The sequence below is a fragment of the Prosopis cineraria genome, unplaced genomic scaffold (genome assembly GCF_029017545.1).
Source record: "Prosopis cineraria cultivar Desert tree isolate PC_DT_omini unplaced genomic scaffold, ASM2901754v1 PC2, whole genome shotgun sequence".
NCBI classification, from domain to species: domain Eukaryota; kingdom Viridiplantae; phylum Streptophyta; class Magnoliopsida; order Fabales; family Fabaceae; genus Prosopis; species Prosopis cineraria.
In genome coordinates, this window is record NW_026555333.1 from 38802417 (window position 1) to 38823125 (window position 20709).

Consider the following 20709-nt stretch of genomic DNA (forward strand, 5'->3'; position numbering starts at 1 on the left):
CCCAGAATGTTTCGTTATAACCTCTAACAAGACATCATGACAAAACTCTATTACCTTGCTCTTAACTATTGCAGGAAGTTGTCTTTCATCACCTATGAGAATAGCATGTCTTGCACCTGGAAGTTGCAGAGGTATAGTAGATTCACACTCTTTGACTTAAGCTACTTCATCTGTAACTACAAAGGGTAGGGGTGCATGTCATTCCTTCAGTGAACAATTTAATGGAACCTGAAGTAGTGTAGAAAATTAGGCACGCCTTCTTCAAGCAAAAATTGATTATTTCATATTGGTTTTTAAATTGTGGACGTGAGGTTTTTCGAGAAAGTGATCAAAGTATCCTAAGACACTCATCTCTTTCCCATCTTAACCTTCCAAAGCAAAATGTAACATCTTTTATTGGAATATCTGTTCCCATAGACATAAATGAATCTTTGATGGGCTTGACAAAGTTTTGATGAATCTGGTTGCCACTACTGATGGAACCTCTTTTCAATCCTTCCTTCCTTCCTTCAGGTTCAGTTTCCCTACTCAGCTATGCAATGAGCGCACGATACTCATCAGGTAAACGGTGCCTCATTTTGGGTGACAGATGGAAACCAACCCACATCTCCATCATTTTGATTTCACTCAAGGACAAAATAAAAAACTGGAAGGAATTGGCCATTGGGACTATTTTCGTGGGACCGACTAGCATAACTTATAAACTTGTATTTTGTTCTTTTCCGATGAAATAAGTTCACAAAACCAAAAATTACAGTCAATGTGTATCTTTCATCTTTCAATTATGTATAATATAAATGGGCAATAAAAGAACAATTTGTTTCCCATACATTTTAAAAAATAAAGAACAAGTTGCAACAAAAAAAAAAAGAGTTTTTGTCATTTTCCCTATTGAGAATGTAAAGAATAATTTGTTTTATTGTCGCACAAAATATTTTATAATTTGTTTCCGATACATGTTAAAAAATACTCTCTTTGAACTAAAATATAGGGCATTAATAACTAATTTACGATTTTAAAAAAATGTTAGTTGAAACTTTAATTTCTCAAGGATATTTATATCTTTTCCATTTTACCCTCATTAAATATCCTATATAATTGATTTGATAATGATAATTAAAATTTTAGTGAATTATTTTTTTTAAAGAATAATAAATGAAGTAGAGGTATGTTTAGAAAAATAATTATAAAAGTTATTCAATGTTCTATATTTTGAATCAAACAAAACTTTTAGAATATGTCATATATTGTGGTTCATAAGGAATAAAGAACAATTTATTATTTGAAGATTGTTTATACCCACATAAATTTAAATAATAATAAAAATTTTAGCTTCTGAAATTTACTTTGGTCCCTCAAGTTTAATTTTCTATCAATATAATATTTTGCTTTCTTAAATTATAATATTAGTCTTCTAAATTCTAAAAAATAAGTTGACCCTTAAATTAAACCAATGTATAAAATATATTAATAACTTGACATGCATATATGTGATTAAATGAGAAATATTCATTTTTCATAAGTTATTTGATTTTTTTTATTTTCTCTTATTCGATGATTTAAAAAATATAAAAGAATGACAAAAAAAATTAAATTTAAGGAATCAAAGGAATAACAGCTGCAAATATAATAAGGAGCTGAAAATTTCATTTTCCCCTAAATTAAAATAATGAGGAAAAATATAATTTGTGTAATTCCTATATAAGTTTAAATTTAAACAACAATATTATATAATTTTATACATATTAAGATACTTTTATTGCTTATTTATATTATATATAATTGAAAGATGAAAGATATACATGGGGTTGCGGTTTTGGCTCAATGAACTTATCTCATTGGGGGAAAAAAATACAAGTCCCTCTTATTTAAACATATATTTGATTTCCCTCCATCACACAAAACAAGATGCCAGTTACCTGATGAGTGTCATGCGCTCATCACATGGCTGAGCAAGGATACTGAACCCCCTTCCTTCCTATACTCTTATGATGGAGGGAAAAGAATTTTTTTCCTCATATTTATAAGTCAGTTATTAATTTTTATCATAATTTTCTCATTTTATCCTGTATAAAGTATTGATAAAAAAAATATATCATTAAAGATAATATATTTCATAAGAATAAAGTTAAAAATTTATTATTTTTTTAGATAAAATTAATTAATTTTAAAATTTTCTTTAATTTCATTAAAACATGTTAGAATTAAGTTATAAATAGAATCATAAAAGTATTAAGTAAATCACTTCGAAGCCTTACTCAAGCAATCTAAATATGGAAAAGTTGCATGAAGTTACAAAACCATTGTGAAGTCTTGTCTCATTTACTCACGTCCTTAATTGGTCGTACCAAGGTTATCAATTACTAAGCAATAGTTAACAACAACTACAATAAGATCTGTATTTAAATTTATTCCTATTTAAAACATTTGTCGGGCACTTGATGTAACACTTCTCTTAGCCGCGATCTTCAACGAAGACAAATGATTTGCATTTTACTAGAATATCCCTACATTGCACACTTGCAGATATAACACTAGCTTAAAACATAGAATGCCAGAATAGTATTCACAAAAACAAAAAACCAGAACAGCAATTCTTATTTGTCTTATTATTCTTAATTTTTTAAAAATATATTATAAAATAAAAAATAATTCTTGAATTATAAAATTTAGAAAATACTTAAAGTTTAAATCCTTAACCCAAAAAAAAAAATCAGTATTCACCTGCATTATCTTTGCACTAAAATGAGAATGCACAAAGAAGCAATCCAAATTCAATATATACATGTATACGAGAGAAAAAAATTATAGTTGTTTTACTATATCATTATCATTATCATTATACTCTAAGGATGTTTTTAGTCAGTTGTTCTTCTATATTATTTTTTATTTCATCCAATGTTTAAACAAAAAAATACATTGTCATTTATTTTTAGTGTGTATAAATATAATTTTCTACCAACAAAAATTGACATAACTGATAGATGCTCTTATCATTTAAACAAGTTGTTAATAATTTAAATACCAACCCTTATAAAATATAACAACTTAATTTGGAGAAATCTACCTTTTATCCTCAAAATCTCTTTGAAATCAGAGGGTAAAATTAAAGGCTAAGTGTGTATTTGATTTTCAATTTATATTTGGCAAAAGTATATTTGAAGAATTCAACTCTTTGTTAGATTTGGTAAAAGTACATCTCAAATATAGTTTAAATGTATTTTTAAGTGTAACTTAAACAGACTCTAAAGAGTTACATGAAAGATATATGCAAAGAGAGGAAGGAGTCGACAACAAGTCAATGTGAATAGAACACAAACTGTAAGTGTTTTGGAAAAAAGGAAGCAACTTTCAAGGTTTAAAAAACATGAAGCAGATTGACTTTTGACAAGAATCATATGCAATGCAAGGGCCTCCAAAAACAAAAAGAAATATTAACAGATAAAGATTAACAAATAGTCATTATTTTGAAAAAAAAAATATTTATATTATCATTTTAATAATAAATAATTTTGTGTTAGTTCTTGTTTATGCATAATTTTTTTTTAAAAGATTCAAATTTTAATGGATAGTTGTAACATCCTAAAAATTGTAAGACTCAAATTTATTTTAAAAATAAAATAAAATATCTATAATTAAATTAAAATTTAGAATAATTTAATAGAGACTCAGAGTTTAAATTTTACTAAGTAAAAGTTTGGTTTTATTTAATTTTCAACTATGGGAAAAATTATCAAAGTTGACCCGGGCTTTTGTGCAATAATAAAAAAATGTTGGGCCCTTTCTTGTAATTTTTTCCAAACTTTTTGACCAGCAATTTAAAGACCAAAACTGATGCAGAAACGCAGAAATTGAATTGGAAAGGAAAGGAAAGAAAACATACGAGAGGGAGAGAGGAAGAAGAGAAGAGAAAGGGAGGGAGTTAGGCTTGGATCTAGGAGTCTTTGCGACCGTTGCAAGCTCGGCTACATGATAGGTAAACTCCCTACTTCAATCCTCTTCCCTTTCTCTTGATTTTCTTCAATTTTTGGAAGGGGGGATTTTTGGATTTTGATCCCAAAAGCTTTATTCTTGTAAGCTTTTGTTTCTTTGGATCCTAGGGAGCATGTTTTGAGTTTCTATATAGTGATCTAATATTTTGAGTGAATAATTGGATGAAAAGAGGTGTTTTGGGCACAAAATAAACCTTGAGAAATTGGGTTTTTGCTCCTCAATGGTTTAAGCCTATTGATTTAGTTATAATTTTGCTATTTGAGCCCAATAAGATTTAAATTAAGGTTTGGTTTTCATTATAAGGGCTAATGGTGAAAGTTGGTGGCACTAAGTAAAGGTTTTTAATTGATTAAAAAATTATATAAATTGAAAATTAGCCCAGTGATGGCTAATAAATGGTTTTGGTGGTTAAGTGATACTATGTGAATGGTTGGTTTAATATATGGACCATTAGGGTGGATTATGACTCATTGACCTAAGTTGTGTGGTATGAGTTATAGTCTTTATTAATGCTATTTGTCATGATAAGTGATGTGGATCACTTATATGTTGTAGAAAATTGTTGGTGGAACTTATTGAGAAGTAAGGAATAAGTCGAGCCCTATTTTGTACAAGGGGAACCCTTTTGGTACCAAAGGGTTGAGTTAACAGAGGAATTTATATTTCTTATTACTTTGCTTTAGCTATTTTTGAATAAATATTACTAGTTATCATGCATTACATGTTTTAAAAGATTAAATATGCTTTATAAGGGGTTATGGGGTACTACTTTGATTATAGTGCAAATATGTTTTCTAATTGTTTAATAACAATGTTTTTATGGAAATGAGATTTATAAATATTATACTACTTTAGAGTGTTGAATGGTCAATACTCAGGAAAGGTAGACAAGAGTAAAAGGCATGATCTCGGTGGGAGTTCACCAATGAGAAGGTGTGGATTTTTGATATTCTATGGCACACTGTCAGTACTCAGTGTTGTCTTACGTATTGTGGGCTCAGTACACTAAAGTAGTTAGTGTATTGAGTGTTCGACACCTCTCAGTGGGGGAGGGAATCCAACATATGAAGTGTGAGGTTGAGTGCCTAGGCCAAGGTAGCCCTCACATGAAAAGTAAGTTGGGCTAGCTCTGGGAGGGAGTTAGCTTTAACTGCTTAGGATTCACGTCGAAGGAGCATAGGAGGTTCGGTGGTTTAGATCATGCCTTAGATTATGTTTTGTGCCTGTGGAGGTACAAGTAGGTATAAGGTTTACCAGCGAGTAAAGAGTGCCAGGGGGCATTCTGTTGGTCATGAAAGGCCATACCGGCCTAGGTTATGCATTCATGCATTTTAAATGGCTAAATTATATACTATGTTGAATTTATTATTCGTTTATTTGATTATGGCTTACTTTGTAATAATCAATATAGATTTCACTGTTATTGAGACTGTGGTTGTCTCACCCCTTTCTTTTCAATATTCTAGGTCCAGGCGAAGGATCCAATGGTAGACGGGGAAAGGAGCAAAGCTAGGGGTTTGCTTGTGATTTGTAAAGAACTGCAACCCCTTTCTTTTGAGCAAATATATTGTAATGTATTTAAGATTAGGGTGCCAGTAGGATATGATTATGTATGTGTGTGTGAATATGTGTGGATTGTGTGCTTATGTATGAATTTTTGTCTGTTTGCAGACTTGTGGCTAGGAAACTTGGTTATGGTGTGTGGTTTTGATGGATTTACGTAGTAGACCAAGTTTCTATTATAAGCAGATATTTATTTTGATATATATGTGATTTTATAAGCAAATGCAAAGTGGTTGCATTGCAAATGATGTGCTATGAGTAAACATATACCTTGAATAGAGAGAGTGGGTGCGTGGGCCCCACAAGGAGCTCTGAGCCAAGTGAAAATGTTTAGCATATGTATTTATATAAATACATGATATTTAGATTGATTTGTGACCACTCTTGTATGATTTGTGCATTTTGGGGGTTTAGGATCCATTTTGAGAAATGGCACCCGGGTGGTTAAATTTTGATGTATGGGGGTTTTCCATCATTTGAATGTTCTATCAAGTGTTTTTAGTCTTATTTGACGTGTCCAAAGTGTTCCCACAGGTTTGTGACCATTAGGATGAGATTTGGACAATTTTGAAAATGGTTTTTACCAAAAAGCTGCACCTTTTGCATTCGGGTGTCCAAATCTTAATCCGACAGTTGGATTTCTCTAAAATTTGGGTCACAAGTAAAACCTTTTATAAGCTTCGTGTGGGCTTTGGAATCACATCGATCGGATATCGGAAAGAGAAACGAAACACTCCGGAATTTGGTCTGGAGGTGCTGTCATGACAGCATTGAATTGCTGTCATGACAGCTACAGTATTGATGTTGTAACCTGCACAAAATTCAATCCATCCGTTGGATCTTTTCAAAATTTAGTATGCTAATAGTATTCTTTAAAAGTGATATGTGGGCTTTGGAATCACTCTGATCGGCGGTCAGATGATGAAATGATGCACTCCGGAAGTTGGTCCGGAAGTGCTGTCATGACAGCTAAATAATCAATTTTTTAACATGTCTAATTTTAAATCCGACTGTTGGATATTTTTGAAATTTGGTATACTTATAGTACCCTTTGAATGTGATGTGTGAGCTTTAAAATTACTTCGATCGGAGGTCGAATAACGAAACGGTGCCTTCTAGAAGTTGGCCCAGGAGGGCTGTCATGACAGCAATTTAATGCTGTCATGACAGCATCTTTTTATTTCACTTTCATCTAGCTTGCTTCCTCGTGCTATAGGTAGAACCTATAAATTTTTTTTTTAAAGACTTTAAATGTTTACTTTGCAATTGTGTATTTGCTTAGTGATTTAAATGGTTTGTTTCCTAAGTTGGTTTTAGGATTAATTCCTTAACCACACTTAGTTTATTTAAATTGTTTGATTTTTGGATAACATTCGGGGCAAGTGTTACAATAGTCAAATCAATCAGGAAAAGAGAAATATAGTATATAATGAAAAAAAGAAATTAATTACAGAAAAAAGAAAAAAAGAAGTTAAGAAATTCAAAGCTCACTTTTCCAAAAAGAAAAAAAGAAAAATTACATTCATGTCCTGCATAAAGAAGTTAATTACAAAGAGATCTCATAAATTTTACAAAATACTCTCAAATTTCAAATTCTATATATTGACAACTTAATTAAAGGCATTAACAATTAGACAATAGTTATTTACAACTTGCTAGTATAAGTTGTCATTTTTCTTTATAAATAATAAATAACTGTTGTCCAATTGTCAATGCCCTTAATCAAATTGTCAAGACACATAATTTGGAATTTAAGAGTATTTTTTAAATTTTATAAGATTTTTATGTAATAAATTTCTTTATGTGGGACTTGAACGAAATTTTTTTAAAAAAACAAAAAATGGGTACACATATACAGTGATGGTGATCTCCAATCTTTATCTGGTACATGTTTGAAGCCACTTACTATTCGAGGGTTTGACATACGACCTCCTTATAGTCACAACTTCATGACTCAAGAATTATGCGTTTGAGTACTCTTGTATGCGAAACTTCAAATATCTATATTAATTAATCATATATAACCACAACTTTTCTATATTATATTTTCCATTACTATTTACAATTACCATACACAAGAGCGTGTTATCAATGAAAATGTTTTCAACTCATGAATTATGCGCGTGTATCGTTAAGTTTATTGTTTGACCTTGCATACCTTTTATTTTTATTTTTCAAAAAAAGTTATCAAAACTATTTTATAATAATAATTTATACTTTTAATATTTTATTAAAATTTGATAAATTAACAACCGATAATCTGATAATTGATAATTTCATTTTTTTGTATTTGATAATTTCAAAATTTAAAACTGCAATTTTGATAATTGATAGTTGATAATTTGATGAATTGATTTCATATTCTATAATCATTAATGGTGATCATTAATGATGAGTGATCGTAATAAATATATAAGGAAATTGTCTTTAATTATACTCCCTCCGTCTCAAATTATAAAATACTTTTAGGAAAGATTTAACGTCCCAAAATATAAAACACTTTGATCAAAATAAGGTTTCATTAATAATTTTTTTTAATATTATCCTTTCCATATATTCTCTCTCTTCAATATTTTTTTATTAATGGAGTATTAAATGAAGGACATTTTTAAAATTTATATTTTTGTCTAGAAAAAATAAAGTTGTAAAGTATATTTAATGAGTTTTATTGATATATGAAATTTTATTTGAAAGTGTCTTATAATTTAAGACAGAATAAGTAATTTATAAGTATTTTGCATTTATGGGTTTTTTTTTTCTATCGTTTTAGTATGTTTAAGATAGTGGCTTTTTTAATTGTTGGGGGCCCCCAAAAAAAAAAAAAGAGACTGGCTTTTAAAAATAGGCATCGTTTTCGAATGATTTAATTTTCCCAGTGTTTCCTCATTACTTGTTCGTATCAGACCTCCTTAAGATATTGAAGCACCCGCCTTTATAATGTCTTGGTTTTCCAATGATTACCTGTTTCAAATGTCGTGCGAAGTTATTAGCTAATTAATTTTAGAGATATACTCTCTTCATCCCTATATATATAAAAAATTTTAAAACCTTTTTTTATCTATAAATATTAGAAGTTGTCAGCATAATTTTTAATAAATGAATCATTATACCCTTATTAAATTGAAAAGAAAAAAAAGATAAGTACTCTCATTAATTTACTTTGAAAAAAGAGATTCATTTTTATTTACAATAATTAAGAACAAAATTGAAATGTTGCTATGCTTTTAATTAGATAACTAACCTTTATTGATTTACGTAATTCAGTTAAAAATATTTTATATATAGAGATGGAAAAAGTATATTATATAATTTTAAAAGAGAGGTCTAATATAACATCCTGAATTCTGATTCAACGAACTAGTTACTAATTAGGGGTAAATTAGTAATTAATGAATTGATTATGGCTTTGGATGTTGAGTTAATATTTTGTATTAATTGGTTGTCATGTTAATAGGATTGAAGGATAGAATGGCAATTCAGGACATAATGCGCAAGCAGTAGTGAGAGTTTTCTCATTAAGCCATGCGCTATTGCAGAAGCTGCATGTGTCGCAGCGTATGGTACAGAATTTTGTTTAAGAACTAAGTCAAAACGCTTGAAAAACAAAAGGAAAAAGTGTGAAAACACATCTAAAGTGGAGGAAGAGTCCATCTCTGCTAGGGCAAGCATTATCCAATTATCAGGAGTTTGCTTTGGCTAGCGACTTGTCGAGTAAGTATCATACAGCCCTGAGCTTCATTTCTACCCTATTTTTATTGAATTTGATTGGTTGAGAAATCGAATTAAGGAGTCTTAAGGTGTTGGAATCAAACTAAAAGGTTTAAAATGGACTTTCGAATACAAAACTAAAGTTTTATGACTAGTTTGGAGTTAAATTGTTGAACTATAATGATTTAAGCTTAAATTAGCCTAAAGAATTAGGTTGAGATTGAGAAAAGCAATAAATAGGTGAATTAGAAGGGTGATATGGTCATTTGAATAGCTTATAAGTCCAATGAATGTACATGATAGATTATATAAATGCAAAATGTGCTAATTGAATTATTTTATGTATTAAGAGAATTTGGTTTAGCCGAATTAATGTCTAAATTGGGTATTAGTGATTGATTGGAAGGTGCTCATTATGTAGATTGAACATCTGAAGGTGTCTTGAGAAATCTAGACTAACTTGAGAGGTTCAATGCAAATAGTAACCTTTGATAATAACATTAATAGGTTACTGGAGTAACCTTTTTACTTGTTTGTTTGTAAAATTGTTTACAAATACGTTATATAACTTATGCATTATGATTTATGAATTAATAGGGTAACAATATTGCAAAAGGAATAAGCATGCGAGTGTGCAAGTTATTTATGAAATGAATGTAAAGATATATATGCATAGACATGTGTATTATATTCGTGAGTATACCCTAAATTAGGGTAGGGGGTTGCGGCCCTATTTTGTGCAAGTCTAGGATATAACATCTCAAGTTTTAATCCCCTAATTAATTAAACCTAATTAGGATAATTAAGTAAGTTAAAGTGGTGTGTGACTAGAAAGGTCTAATAATCATATTTGATGGTATTTCAGCCCTAATTGTGGGTCTGGTATCAATGCAGACCACCCGAGCATTAAAAGGAGAAGAAAAGGGAGAGTTGATGTTGCTGTGCCACATGCCGCGATGTGGAGATCATCCGTCGCAGCGCACAAACGCTTCTAAACGAGGGAAGACCTCTCTGTGCCATGTGCCACGGCGTATAGCCATCTTCTATAGTTTATCAGACATAAAATGAGACAGAAATAGAGAGAAAGAAAAGAGAGAACAGAGAGACGCACCAATGCTCTGCTAGAGCACGACTTAGATGAGAATTTAAAAAGGTTTGAAGCTTTAAATCATCCAAGGTAAGATTTCTAAGCCCTTTTCCTCTTTTCCTCTTCCATTTTCTCAAGGATTTGAGTTAGGATTTAAACGAGGATGGTGATTTTGATCCATATAGGTTATGGGTCCAAACTTGTTGACTCAAATGGAGTTAATGAGAGTATATCAAAGTATCTAAACCTAGGTATAATGAGTTTTGGTGTCTTGGATTGTTAGACACCATTAATATCCAAAAATCTCATTTATTATGGATGGTTGGAAGATTGTGATGCCTTTAATAGAGATTTAATGACTCATTAATGTTATTGAGAATTAAAGGTAGTTATTAAACCCAATGGATGAGCTCCAACTCATGTAGAGTGAATGTTGGGCAATTTAGAAGTGGAGATTAAGGGTTTAAATGCTTGGGTTGGTAATGTTGATGAAATTAAACTTTGTTAATTGTAATTTTTGACTCTTGGTCACCTATTGGATTGAAAATTCAAGCTTAGAAGCTAGTAGATTGAGGGATAAACTTTTGACCTCTTAAAGGTTTAAGGTAACTGGGGAAAACTCTACTTTGGGTAGTCATATATTAATTGATCGTAAATGGATTTCTATTGTGAGTGTGGCATGCATGGGTTAATTTTCAATGTGAAAAGCATGTGCTAGTTTCAATGAGCATATGGAAAATTTAATGTGCATAAAGTTATTTTGATTTGAAATGCAAATGCCTAATTAAGATGTTTTTAAATATGAACATGCATAGGTCTTTAGAAAAAATGAATGTGATGATTATGTGAGATAGATGTGTAATAAGAAATGAATTTTGAGGAAATGATGAGAATACACACTTAGGTGACATATGGTCATGAACCTAACATGATTGTTGTGATAATAAGTAAACGAAAATGAAAATGTTAAAATAAGTGAGTATTGATTATGGCATGATTAGTGGCAAGAGTTCGTCTAGGGATTGGGAGCAGAGAAAATCCATATAATATTTAGGTTGCCCTTAAGTGCACAGGGGTATAACCTTGTCCCATAGTTTGTCGAGGGACTAGAATCTAGCTATTTCCACCGATTCAATAAGAACAGCCTAGGGTATGAGACACCTTAGAGATTCGAGAATGAGGGAAGCCATGATTTAAGAGTGAGTCTTGTGATCTTTGGCCAGGTCACCTCATGATTAGTAAGCTTGGGTAGTCCAGTCACACGGATGGAGCCCTAATCAATGTTATAGCCCACGATTTCGATCTGAAGAAATAAGAAGCATATAAGGTTGGTTAATCATTACCTAAGTAAATATATGACGTGCCACACGTATTAAGTGGTGGCAAGTCGCATGAGTATGGGTCATGTCACATATCTGAGAATATGGTGACAATGTACCTAATTATGAGAGTTAAAGAAGTTATTTAATGATAAATGACAAGATATGTTATATGCCAGCATGTTTTACATACTTGATTTCCTTGTGCATGTATTTAATTTATAATTGATATATAACTGCATAGGGTAGATTTAACCTTGATTACTGAATAGCTAGACTCACCCCTTTCATTTAATATTTTTCAGGCTCTAGCTCTGGTGTTGAGAGGGAGAAGGCTAAAGAGGCAGGAAATTAGTATATTCCTACTGTATACCTGTAGATTAGATTTAATTATATAATAGTATATGATTTGCCAATGCTAAGATGCATGCCATCACACTTGCACTATATTGTTGTTGGAAATGTTAGATTTGTATTTTAGGTCCTTAGCCTTTATGTAAGTTGATATATATATATATATATATATATAGGCCAAATACTAGTGCAAGTGTAGAAATAATGATTTGAACATGTTTTGAATGATTTGGGCGAGATGCAATGACAAATTACCTCCTCCTATGTTTTTGGTAAAATGCGGTTGAGGAGTGAATTTTTGTTATACTGATGTTTTAGTACTTGTGACGTGTTGTACTGATAGTCTTAAGTCCATTGGACATGATCCAGGTGTTAGGAAAAGCTTTTGGCACTTGTTGAGGGTTTTAGACACCTATTTTGTGTGAAAGTTGTGAAAAGTGATTGAAATTGGGTATCCAACTTCCTAGTGTGACTTGTTTTGGAAATGAAACCCGTGCCATTAGCTAGTTTATGTAAAAAGTTTTCTATAGACACCTAAATCACATCATTCGGACGTCAGACAGAGACTCGAGGCACGTCAAAAGTTCCCCAATTTTGCTGTCAAATGATAGCAAAATCAATTAAAATTTCAAACATGTTTTGAATAATTTGGGCGAGATGCAATGACAAATTACCTCCCCCTATGTTTTTGGTAAAATGGGGTTGAGGAGTGAGTTTTTGTTATACTGATGTTTCAATGCTTGTGACGTGTTGTACTGATAGTCCTAAGTCCATTGGACATGATCCAGGTGTTAGGAAAAGCTTTTAGTACTTGTTGAGGGTTTTAGACACCCATTTTGTGTGAAAGTTGTGAAAAGTGGTTGAAATTAGGTGTCCAACTTCCTAGTGTGACTTGTTTTGGAAATGAAACCCATGCCATTAGCTAGTTCATGTAAAGAGTTTTCTGTAGACACTTAGATCACATCATTCGGACGTCAGACGGAGACTCGAGGCACGTCAAAATTTCCCCAATTTTGCTATCAAATGATAGCAAAATCAATTAAAATTTCGTGCAACATGCCACAATGCATGGCATAAAGAGCAACACGCTACGGCGCAACATGCACGAGCTATAGCACATTACCCTGTTTTCACAGCACATGTTTTGTTTTTCAACCGTTTTCGACTTCTTTCACTTCTCTAAGGTATCTCATGTTTCTAAAACTTATTTTACTCTAATATAAAAGGTTTTGATTGATTTAAACTCATTGTTACTTAAAAAACTTGGGATCCCTTGCTTTCAAATTAAACCTTGGTAATAATCTTTTTGAGTTAAGTCTCTGATTACCAAGTATTATATTGGTTAATTATGTTTAGTGGAGTGAGAATGTTTCATAGGAAGTCTTAAAGGTCTTGAGTATACAGCTTGACTTTACTAGGAAGGACCTAGGAGATCCTAAAGTTCTCAAGTGTAGAACTTGTCTCCGCCATAATGGACCAAGAATAATGATCTATAAGTGTACCCTAAACTAGTGTAAGGGGTCGTGGTCTTACTCTGTGTAAGGCTAGAAAGTCCTAAATGTCTTAAGCATAGAGCTTGACTCATCTAGGAAGAACCTAGGAGACCACCCATAGGCGAAGAGGATACTTAGTCTGAGATAGAGGTATGGTGGACCTTGTTTTGTGTAAGATTGGAAGTCCTAGTCTGAACGTAGAGCTTACTCTGCTAGGTGAAATCGAGAAGGCATGAACATAAACATAACGAATAAATGAGTATGAATTCATATATATTCATATTATATTATTTTATTGAAATAATGCTGCTTTATTTCTTGTTTATAATTTTGCTTACTAATTGATATTTGGATTATATTTGAGTTGCACATATGTCTCACTCCATTACCTTTGTACACAGGTAAAAAGAGTACAAGAAGGCTGAGAGAGGAAGCGAGGAAAAAGTAGCTTCGATTGGTAGTGGTATGACTACTATTGTGTAAATGAATGTATAATAAGTTGTTATAGTTGAGTTACCAACTAGGATGTATAAGTGTATGTGAAATGAATATGTGAATGTGCATATAATTGTGGTTGAAAACTTACTTTTATATATATATATATATATATATGATATTGCATCTCGCTAAAGGTACCATAGTAATAGGTACGTGAGTAGGCCTAGATGCCAAATAAGCAAGTATATGCTATTATGTAACTTATACCACTCGTATTGAATGTGAATTGAATGTGATATTATATGTGTATGTGTGAACTTGACACAAATGATGAGGCTAAGCCCCATTTAGAAGTGTTGAGTATATTTGTGATTTTAAATCGTATGGTAAGGCGTAGCTCCATATGAGAAAGTCAGTTGGTTGAAGCAGAACAAGCATATATGTGTATATAGATATATGTGTTGTGCCTTGTATAAATCCACAAGTGTGTAATGTGGCATTGAGAGGTCAAATTGAGTAATTGATGTGATATATGTAATTTGATGCATTAATCAGGTATATGTAGTTCTTTTAGACCTAGTTCAAGGCCCAAAGTGATCTAATGGGATAAAAAATGAGAATTGAACAATAGAGTGCAAGTTTTGAAAGAGAAAAATAGCTTTTTCGCACCCAAGTGTTCAATTTTAGATCAAACTGTTCGATTGTATCCAAACTTAACTCATTAGCTAGAGTATGTTATAAGCTTTATGTGGGTGTTTGAATCACTCCAATCAGACGTCGGATGTGGAATTGACGCACAGCGAAAGTTCGCCATGTGAACTATGTTATAACAACAAAATTTTCTATCATATAAGCCATGGTGCATTGTATGCCACACCGTGATGCATGGCACAGAGAAGAACAGAGCACGTTGCTCTGCACTACATGCCACGGTTCATGGTGGTGTGAGTCGCAGTGCATGACACTTTTTTAGGAAAAGATATTGTGTTTTATTGAGTTTTTGAATTGTATTTACGCTTTTATTAGCCCTCTTATTTGAACATATGTTTGATGAAGTTAGGATTCCTCATTTTGAAAACAAATCGAGGGCTTTTACTCTAATATTGTGTTGTTATATGTGTGAATGTAATAGTAAAGTTCAAATTAAAGTAGGGACTTTACATCTAACATGCTGACACAGTATTTCTTTATATAAATCTTGAGTTCTTCACAAAAGGGCAACTCTAGGGACAAGACAACATTTGAAATTGAAAATAAGGTGAATTATTTTCTTTGCTCATTATTACCTGGAGAGGAAGTTAAGTATTTTAGTTCAAATTCAATTTGTATGGGAAATTAGGAGTCAAATTCCCTCATGTTATGTTTGAATGTGTGGATTTAAGTTAAGAATATAAATTTAAAATTTATATTTAAAATCTCACATTTGAAATTTATAAATTTTAAAAGTCAATTTGATAAACTGAATGTTGTTTAGATTATGATAATAAAATATATTTTTGAGTGTATAATTACTAAAGAGGACATTAATTTGTGATGATTCATAATTTTTACTATACAAATGAAATATATTTAAAATATATTTAAAAAATGTGATAAATATTTTAAATAACATAAAACTTAATTATAATGCTAAAAACTTGATCTCCAATTATTTGTACTTTTTTAATTTGTAATTTTAAAAAATGGGATAAATATTTGTAATTTTTATTAAACATTAATGTTAAAAATTAAGCAATTATTCAATTTATAATGTTAAAAACTTGATATCTAATTATTACTTATTTAAATAATAATTATATTTTAAAGAATTAATTATTTTTAAAATAAAAAATAAGAGATTAAACTTGGGATAATATGGTCAAATAATATTTCCCTTTTTAAAAACTCCATCATTTTAAGTTGATCAAAAACACATTTAATCACATTTAAAAAGATCTTTTTAAATAAACTTTTTAAATAAGATTAAAAATTAAATAACATCTGAATTCAAAATATATTTCAAAAAGTACTTTTGGTAAACTCTGATAAGTGAACCCAAAGTCTTCCACTCATTTGGCCAAATTGATTAACAATTCATTCCTTTCTTCTCTCACTCGCCAACTACAAATTGAAAGTGTCTGTGACAGAGACATCATCACACACACACTTTTCCCTTTAGCTTCAGCTTCAGCTTCAGCTTCTTGTTCATGGTGCCCACAGCAGCAATGTTCCTTCTCTGCCATCACGGCAAAATCCACAACCCTTCTTCTTTCTCTGTCTCGGCACCACAAGGCTCAAATTCTGTGACATAAAAATGGTGGGTTATTAAATTAAACAATCAGATCTTGAAACCTAGTGCTGTAACACTATAAGTGTTGTGGTGGATCATCATTCTGGTTTGGAAAATAGGTTTGAAGGCGCCTTTAAAATCTGCAGCTGCTAATCTCAGTCTCACAGTCATAGATTTAGTTTTCCAGCACTTTCTTTTTCTTTTTGTGTATCTTGTAAGTCCTTTGCAAAGAAAAAGTGGCAGTCTTGTTCATATTGTGTTATGCTTTTCAGACAATTTACTTTAGTCATAGCCAGAAAGAAAATGTTCATATTTTCTGTTTCATATTGCTTGATTACTTTCATGTCTCAAGCTCTTTGTCCTGTATTGTGCTACACTACATACTTTTTTTAGTCCTATTTATAAGTTATTTTTAATATGTTTTATTAAAAATAATGAAAATCTTAAACCTCATTAAATTAAAATTTAACAAATTTTCACATTTACTTCTAATAAACGTTCTTAAATATCATTATTGATATTTTTATTCAAAACATTTAATAAAGGCAGAAATGTAAAGAGAAACTTTAAAAATTGACAAGTGCCTTATAAATAGAACTAAATTTTTCTTCTCTCTCTACCCTATAAGTAAGACCAGAGGACCATAGGAGTATCTGTCAAGAAAGCATTCCTTTGCACATGTATAAGTTGATTGAGTTTTTCAATTCAAATTAAAACAGATTTTATTTGTCCTAAAAACAAAAAGAAATTCAGATATGTTTTATTGGAATCATAGAGAAATAGAGAGGTCAGAAAAACTATCATTATAATTCTCACTCTTGATATTGAAAAAGTATTGTTAATAAAATCTTATTTTTTAAATTATCTTATATTTTGAAACAAAATTTTTTAAAAAAATTATTTTATAATTTAAAATGGAGGGAGTACTTAAACAGAAAAATATTTACTCCTCTACAATAAAATAAAAAGAAAGGGATCCATGGTAAAAAAAAAAAATTGTGATACACTCCCTCCTGCAGTTTTATTTACAACTCACAAATCACTACAGGAATTAGTGACCCTAAATTTACATAAACTTCAATAACATATTTCAATATTTAATAGGTAAAATGGAAAATATAATTAAAATATAATGAGATAATTTATAAATAAGATTAAAAAAATCATTCCCTCTCCTTGCTAAGAGGGTGGGAAGTATATAAAATACTCTTAGCATCTTATTCATAGGATAAAAAAAAAAGATTAAGTTTGATCTTATTTATAAAATACTTTAACTATTTTTTATATTCATATTTATATTTATGCTCTTATTAAATATTAAAAATAACAAGAGTGTTGAAACATTAATGACTACACATAATAAAGAGAGAATATAATTGCTCCTCATGCTGAGTTATATAACTAAAAGAAAATTAAAGAATAAAGTATATGCGATCCCCCAGATAAAACAATATAATACTCCCTCCATTCAAAAAATGTAAGACATTTTTAATCAAATCTTACTCTAATAAAGTAGTTACTTAATTTCAAACTAATCCTATATTTTTATATTTATTTCTATTAAACACCCTATAATAAATATAAAGTCACTATCAATAGGGATATTTTTGGGAAAAAAAGGTAATGATTGCACATCAAAAAATTAAAAATACCTTATATTTTTAACATCCAACTCCTCAAAAAATGTCTTATATTTTTAAATAGAGGAAGTATTTATTATGCATGGTACACTCTACAAAACAATAGCAAACCAAAAATAATATTCCCTCGATCTCAAATTATAAGATATTTTTTTGAGAAAGATTTGACATTCTAAAATATAAAACACTTTAAGAAAATTAAATTTTCATTAAATATAATTATTTTAATATTAACCTTTCTCTCTTTATTTAATAATAATTAAGTGTGGTTATTAAATAAAAAATATTTTTAAAAATTTATATTTTTATTTTTAAAAAATAAAATTATTAAGTATATTTAATAAAGGTTATTGATATGTAAAATTTTATTTAAAAATATTTTATAATTTAAAATAAAAAGAATAATAAATTTTTGAACTTTGTATTGTGAGGATCCTCTGGACAGAATATCCTCTCCAAAAATAGGCGTATGCCGCTTCAGACGGCGGGCGCACGGTATCCTTTAGTAAAAAGCGAAAGAATAGTTCGCTCTGTGCTCGCCGTACGGCTCCGTGCTTCTGGATCGTGCACGCGTCACTTTATATAGTGGAAAGGTGGTTGAGGTTTCTTAACATTTCACGATGTGGACCTTTTTATCTGATCCTATGATAATATCTACACGAGGTGCTCAAAACTGAATGCCAAGTGTCTAACGATCTTGTATAGCTTCAAAGATGCGTACCAACTACAAAGTGAATATTTGGAAAAAAGTTCTATGGGCCGAACTAATGAAACCTTGAAAACTACACTACAATCTTTCTTAAACAACATAAGAATCATTCGTGCTCATTAAAATTGAAATATATTTGTTACTGTTACAAGGATGTTATGGATTTATTATTGCTTTTAAGTGAAAGCCCCCACGTAATACCAAAAAGACAAGTTTTCAAATTATAATATTAAAAAATTTTATTTAGATTTAAAATGAAATTTCAAATTTCAAATTTTATATTTGAATTTAAAAAAAAAACTTGAATGACGTCGGTAGTTTGTTCCTAATCAAAGTCAACGGTCCAAATGGTCAACTTCTACTGGGACCAAACTGTCAACGCTAACTGTGACTGTAGCACAGCCAACTTTCACCAAGATCGGAGAGCTAATTTCCATCAAGATTGAATTGATGGTGATGATTGGGGATGAGATGGCTAACTTCCATTAGCACAAAACCGACAACGACGATCGAGACAAGACAATTGACTTCCAATAGGACCGGACCTATAGTGATGATTGGGATGGGACAATAGACTTCCACCGAGATTGGATTGATAGTGACGACTAGGATCGGATGGCCAAGTTCAAACAAGAGGCGATCAAGACCAAATCACAATTGTCGACTGAGATTGTGCCTGCAACTAGGATCGAATAACTGGCTCCTACTGTGGTTAGGTCAGCGACCTTGATTGGGAGTACTGGCAATTTCAATCAGGATCGAATTGCTGACGATTCGATCATGATTAGCGCTAGTAGTCCAATCTTGATCATAAGAAGTCATCCGATCCCAGTTAACACAAGCAACCTGATCCCCATGGAAGTCAATCATCCTATCCTTATCGTCACTATCAATCCGATCTTGGTGGAAGTCGATCGTCCGATTGCCATCAATCCTATCTTTGTTGAATTCGGCCATCCTATCCCTATCATCGTCATTTGTTCGGTCCCAATCATTGTCGCCTTGTCAAGGTATGATCCTAGTGGAAGTCGATCATTCGATCCAAATCATCGCCTGCACTTTAGTCCCTACTAGTGAGGGCAGTTTGGTCTCAATGGAAGTTAGCCATCTAGTCCTAATGGGTACTGACGGTGTAATCTCAATTGCAGAGGCAGTCCAGTCCCAGTCAATAGTGTTGGCTTGGTTACGTCAGCTTCAACGGTCCAGTCTAATTACTGTTGGCATGCCGATCAAGCCTTCATGAATTTGGGTCAAATTATAAAAGAGATTAAGTTAGAGTTTGAAATAATAGGGGTTTAGAAAGGATCTCAAATTATAAAGAGATTGAGGTAGAACTTGAATTTGTATTTGGGTCATACATTTTTAATTACTCAGATAATGGATTTGACTTAAATCCAAATCTAAATTTATATGTATCCAAACATAGTATAAAGTAATTTCAATTTTAATTATTGAAGTTTACACAAATGAGTTTTTAAAAACTATTAATTGTTCTAGCATGCCTCCTCATAAGGTCATTCTCAAAGTTGGTGTTCTAATAATGTCTATGAGAAATATTGATCAAGCTTCTTCATTTAATATTTAATATTCATATCTGAATAAAATACTTTCTATCTATCTATTTCAATGGATATAGATATTAAACATAGTTTGTTTATGCTAGATTTGCTGTTCAATCAAATTTCTTGAAACTCTTTTCATTAATCATCATGCAATAAAGGCTTAGAAGAATTGGGGAGTATGTAAACTACAATGTTTGTAATGAGATCATATGTGAAAATTAATTTTCTAATAATTTGTTTCAACTTATATTGATATATTTGGTAGTTTTATTAATTTAACTTTTGCATAAATAATCTTTTTCAAGTTGATGGACTAGAATAAAAGTAATTAAATTGTTTACACATTTTTCCATCATAATTTTCAATGTTGCTAGGTTTGATTGGTACATAAGTTAAACATTTAAACATAATATAAGTTCATTGTTCAACTCTATTTCCTTTTGTTCTTTTTTTTTTCTTGGTTCAATTAGAGGTCATAAAACTGTTTCATTCATAACCATGCAACGCACAAGATTGACGCTAATCAAACCCATGAGGTTGAAATAGAATGGCTTGTAAGTCTTGGTAATGGTAC

The 20709-nt window shown here is 30.9% G+C and overlaps 1 non-coding gene across 1 annotated transcript; it reads right to left on the reverse strand.

The window, feature by feature from the left end:
• Positions 1–18296: 18296 nt before the first annotated feature.
• On the reverse strand, positions 18297–18413 carry LOC129304272 (U5 spliceosomal RNA). Its single transcript, XR_008591643.1, has one exon. It is a non-coding gene; the product is annotated as a U5 spliceosomal RNA (small nuclear RNA).
• Between the last annotated feature and the right edge of the window lie 2296 nt (positions 18414–20709).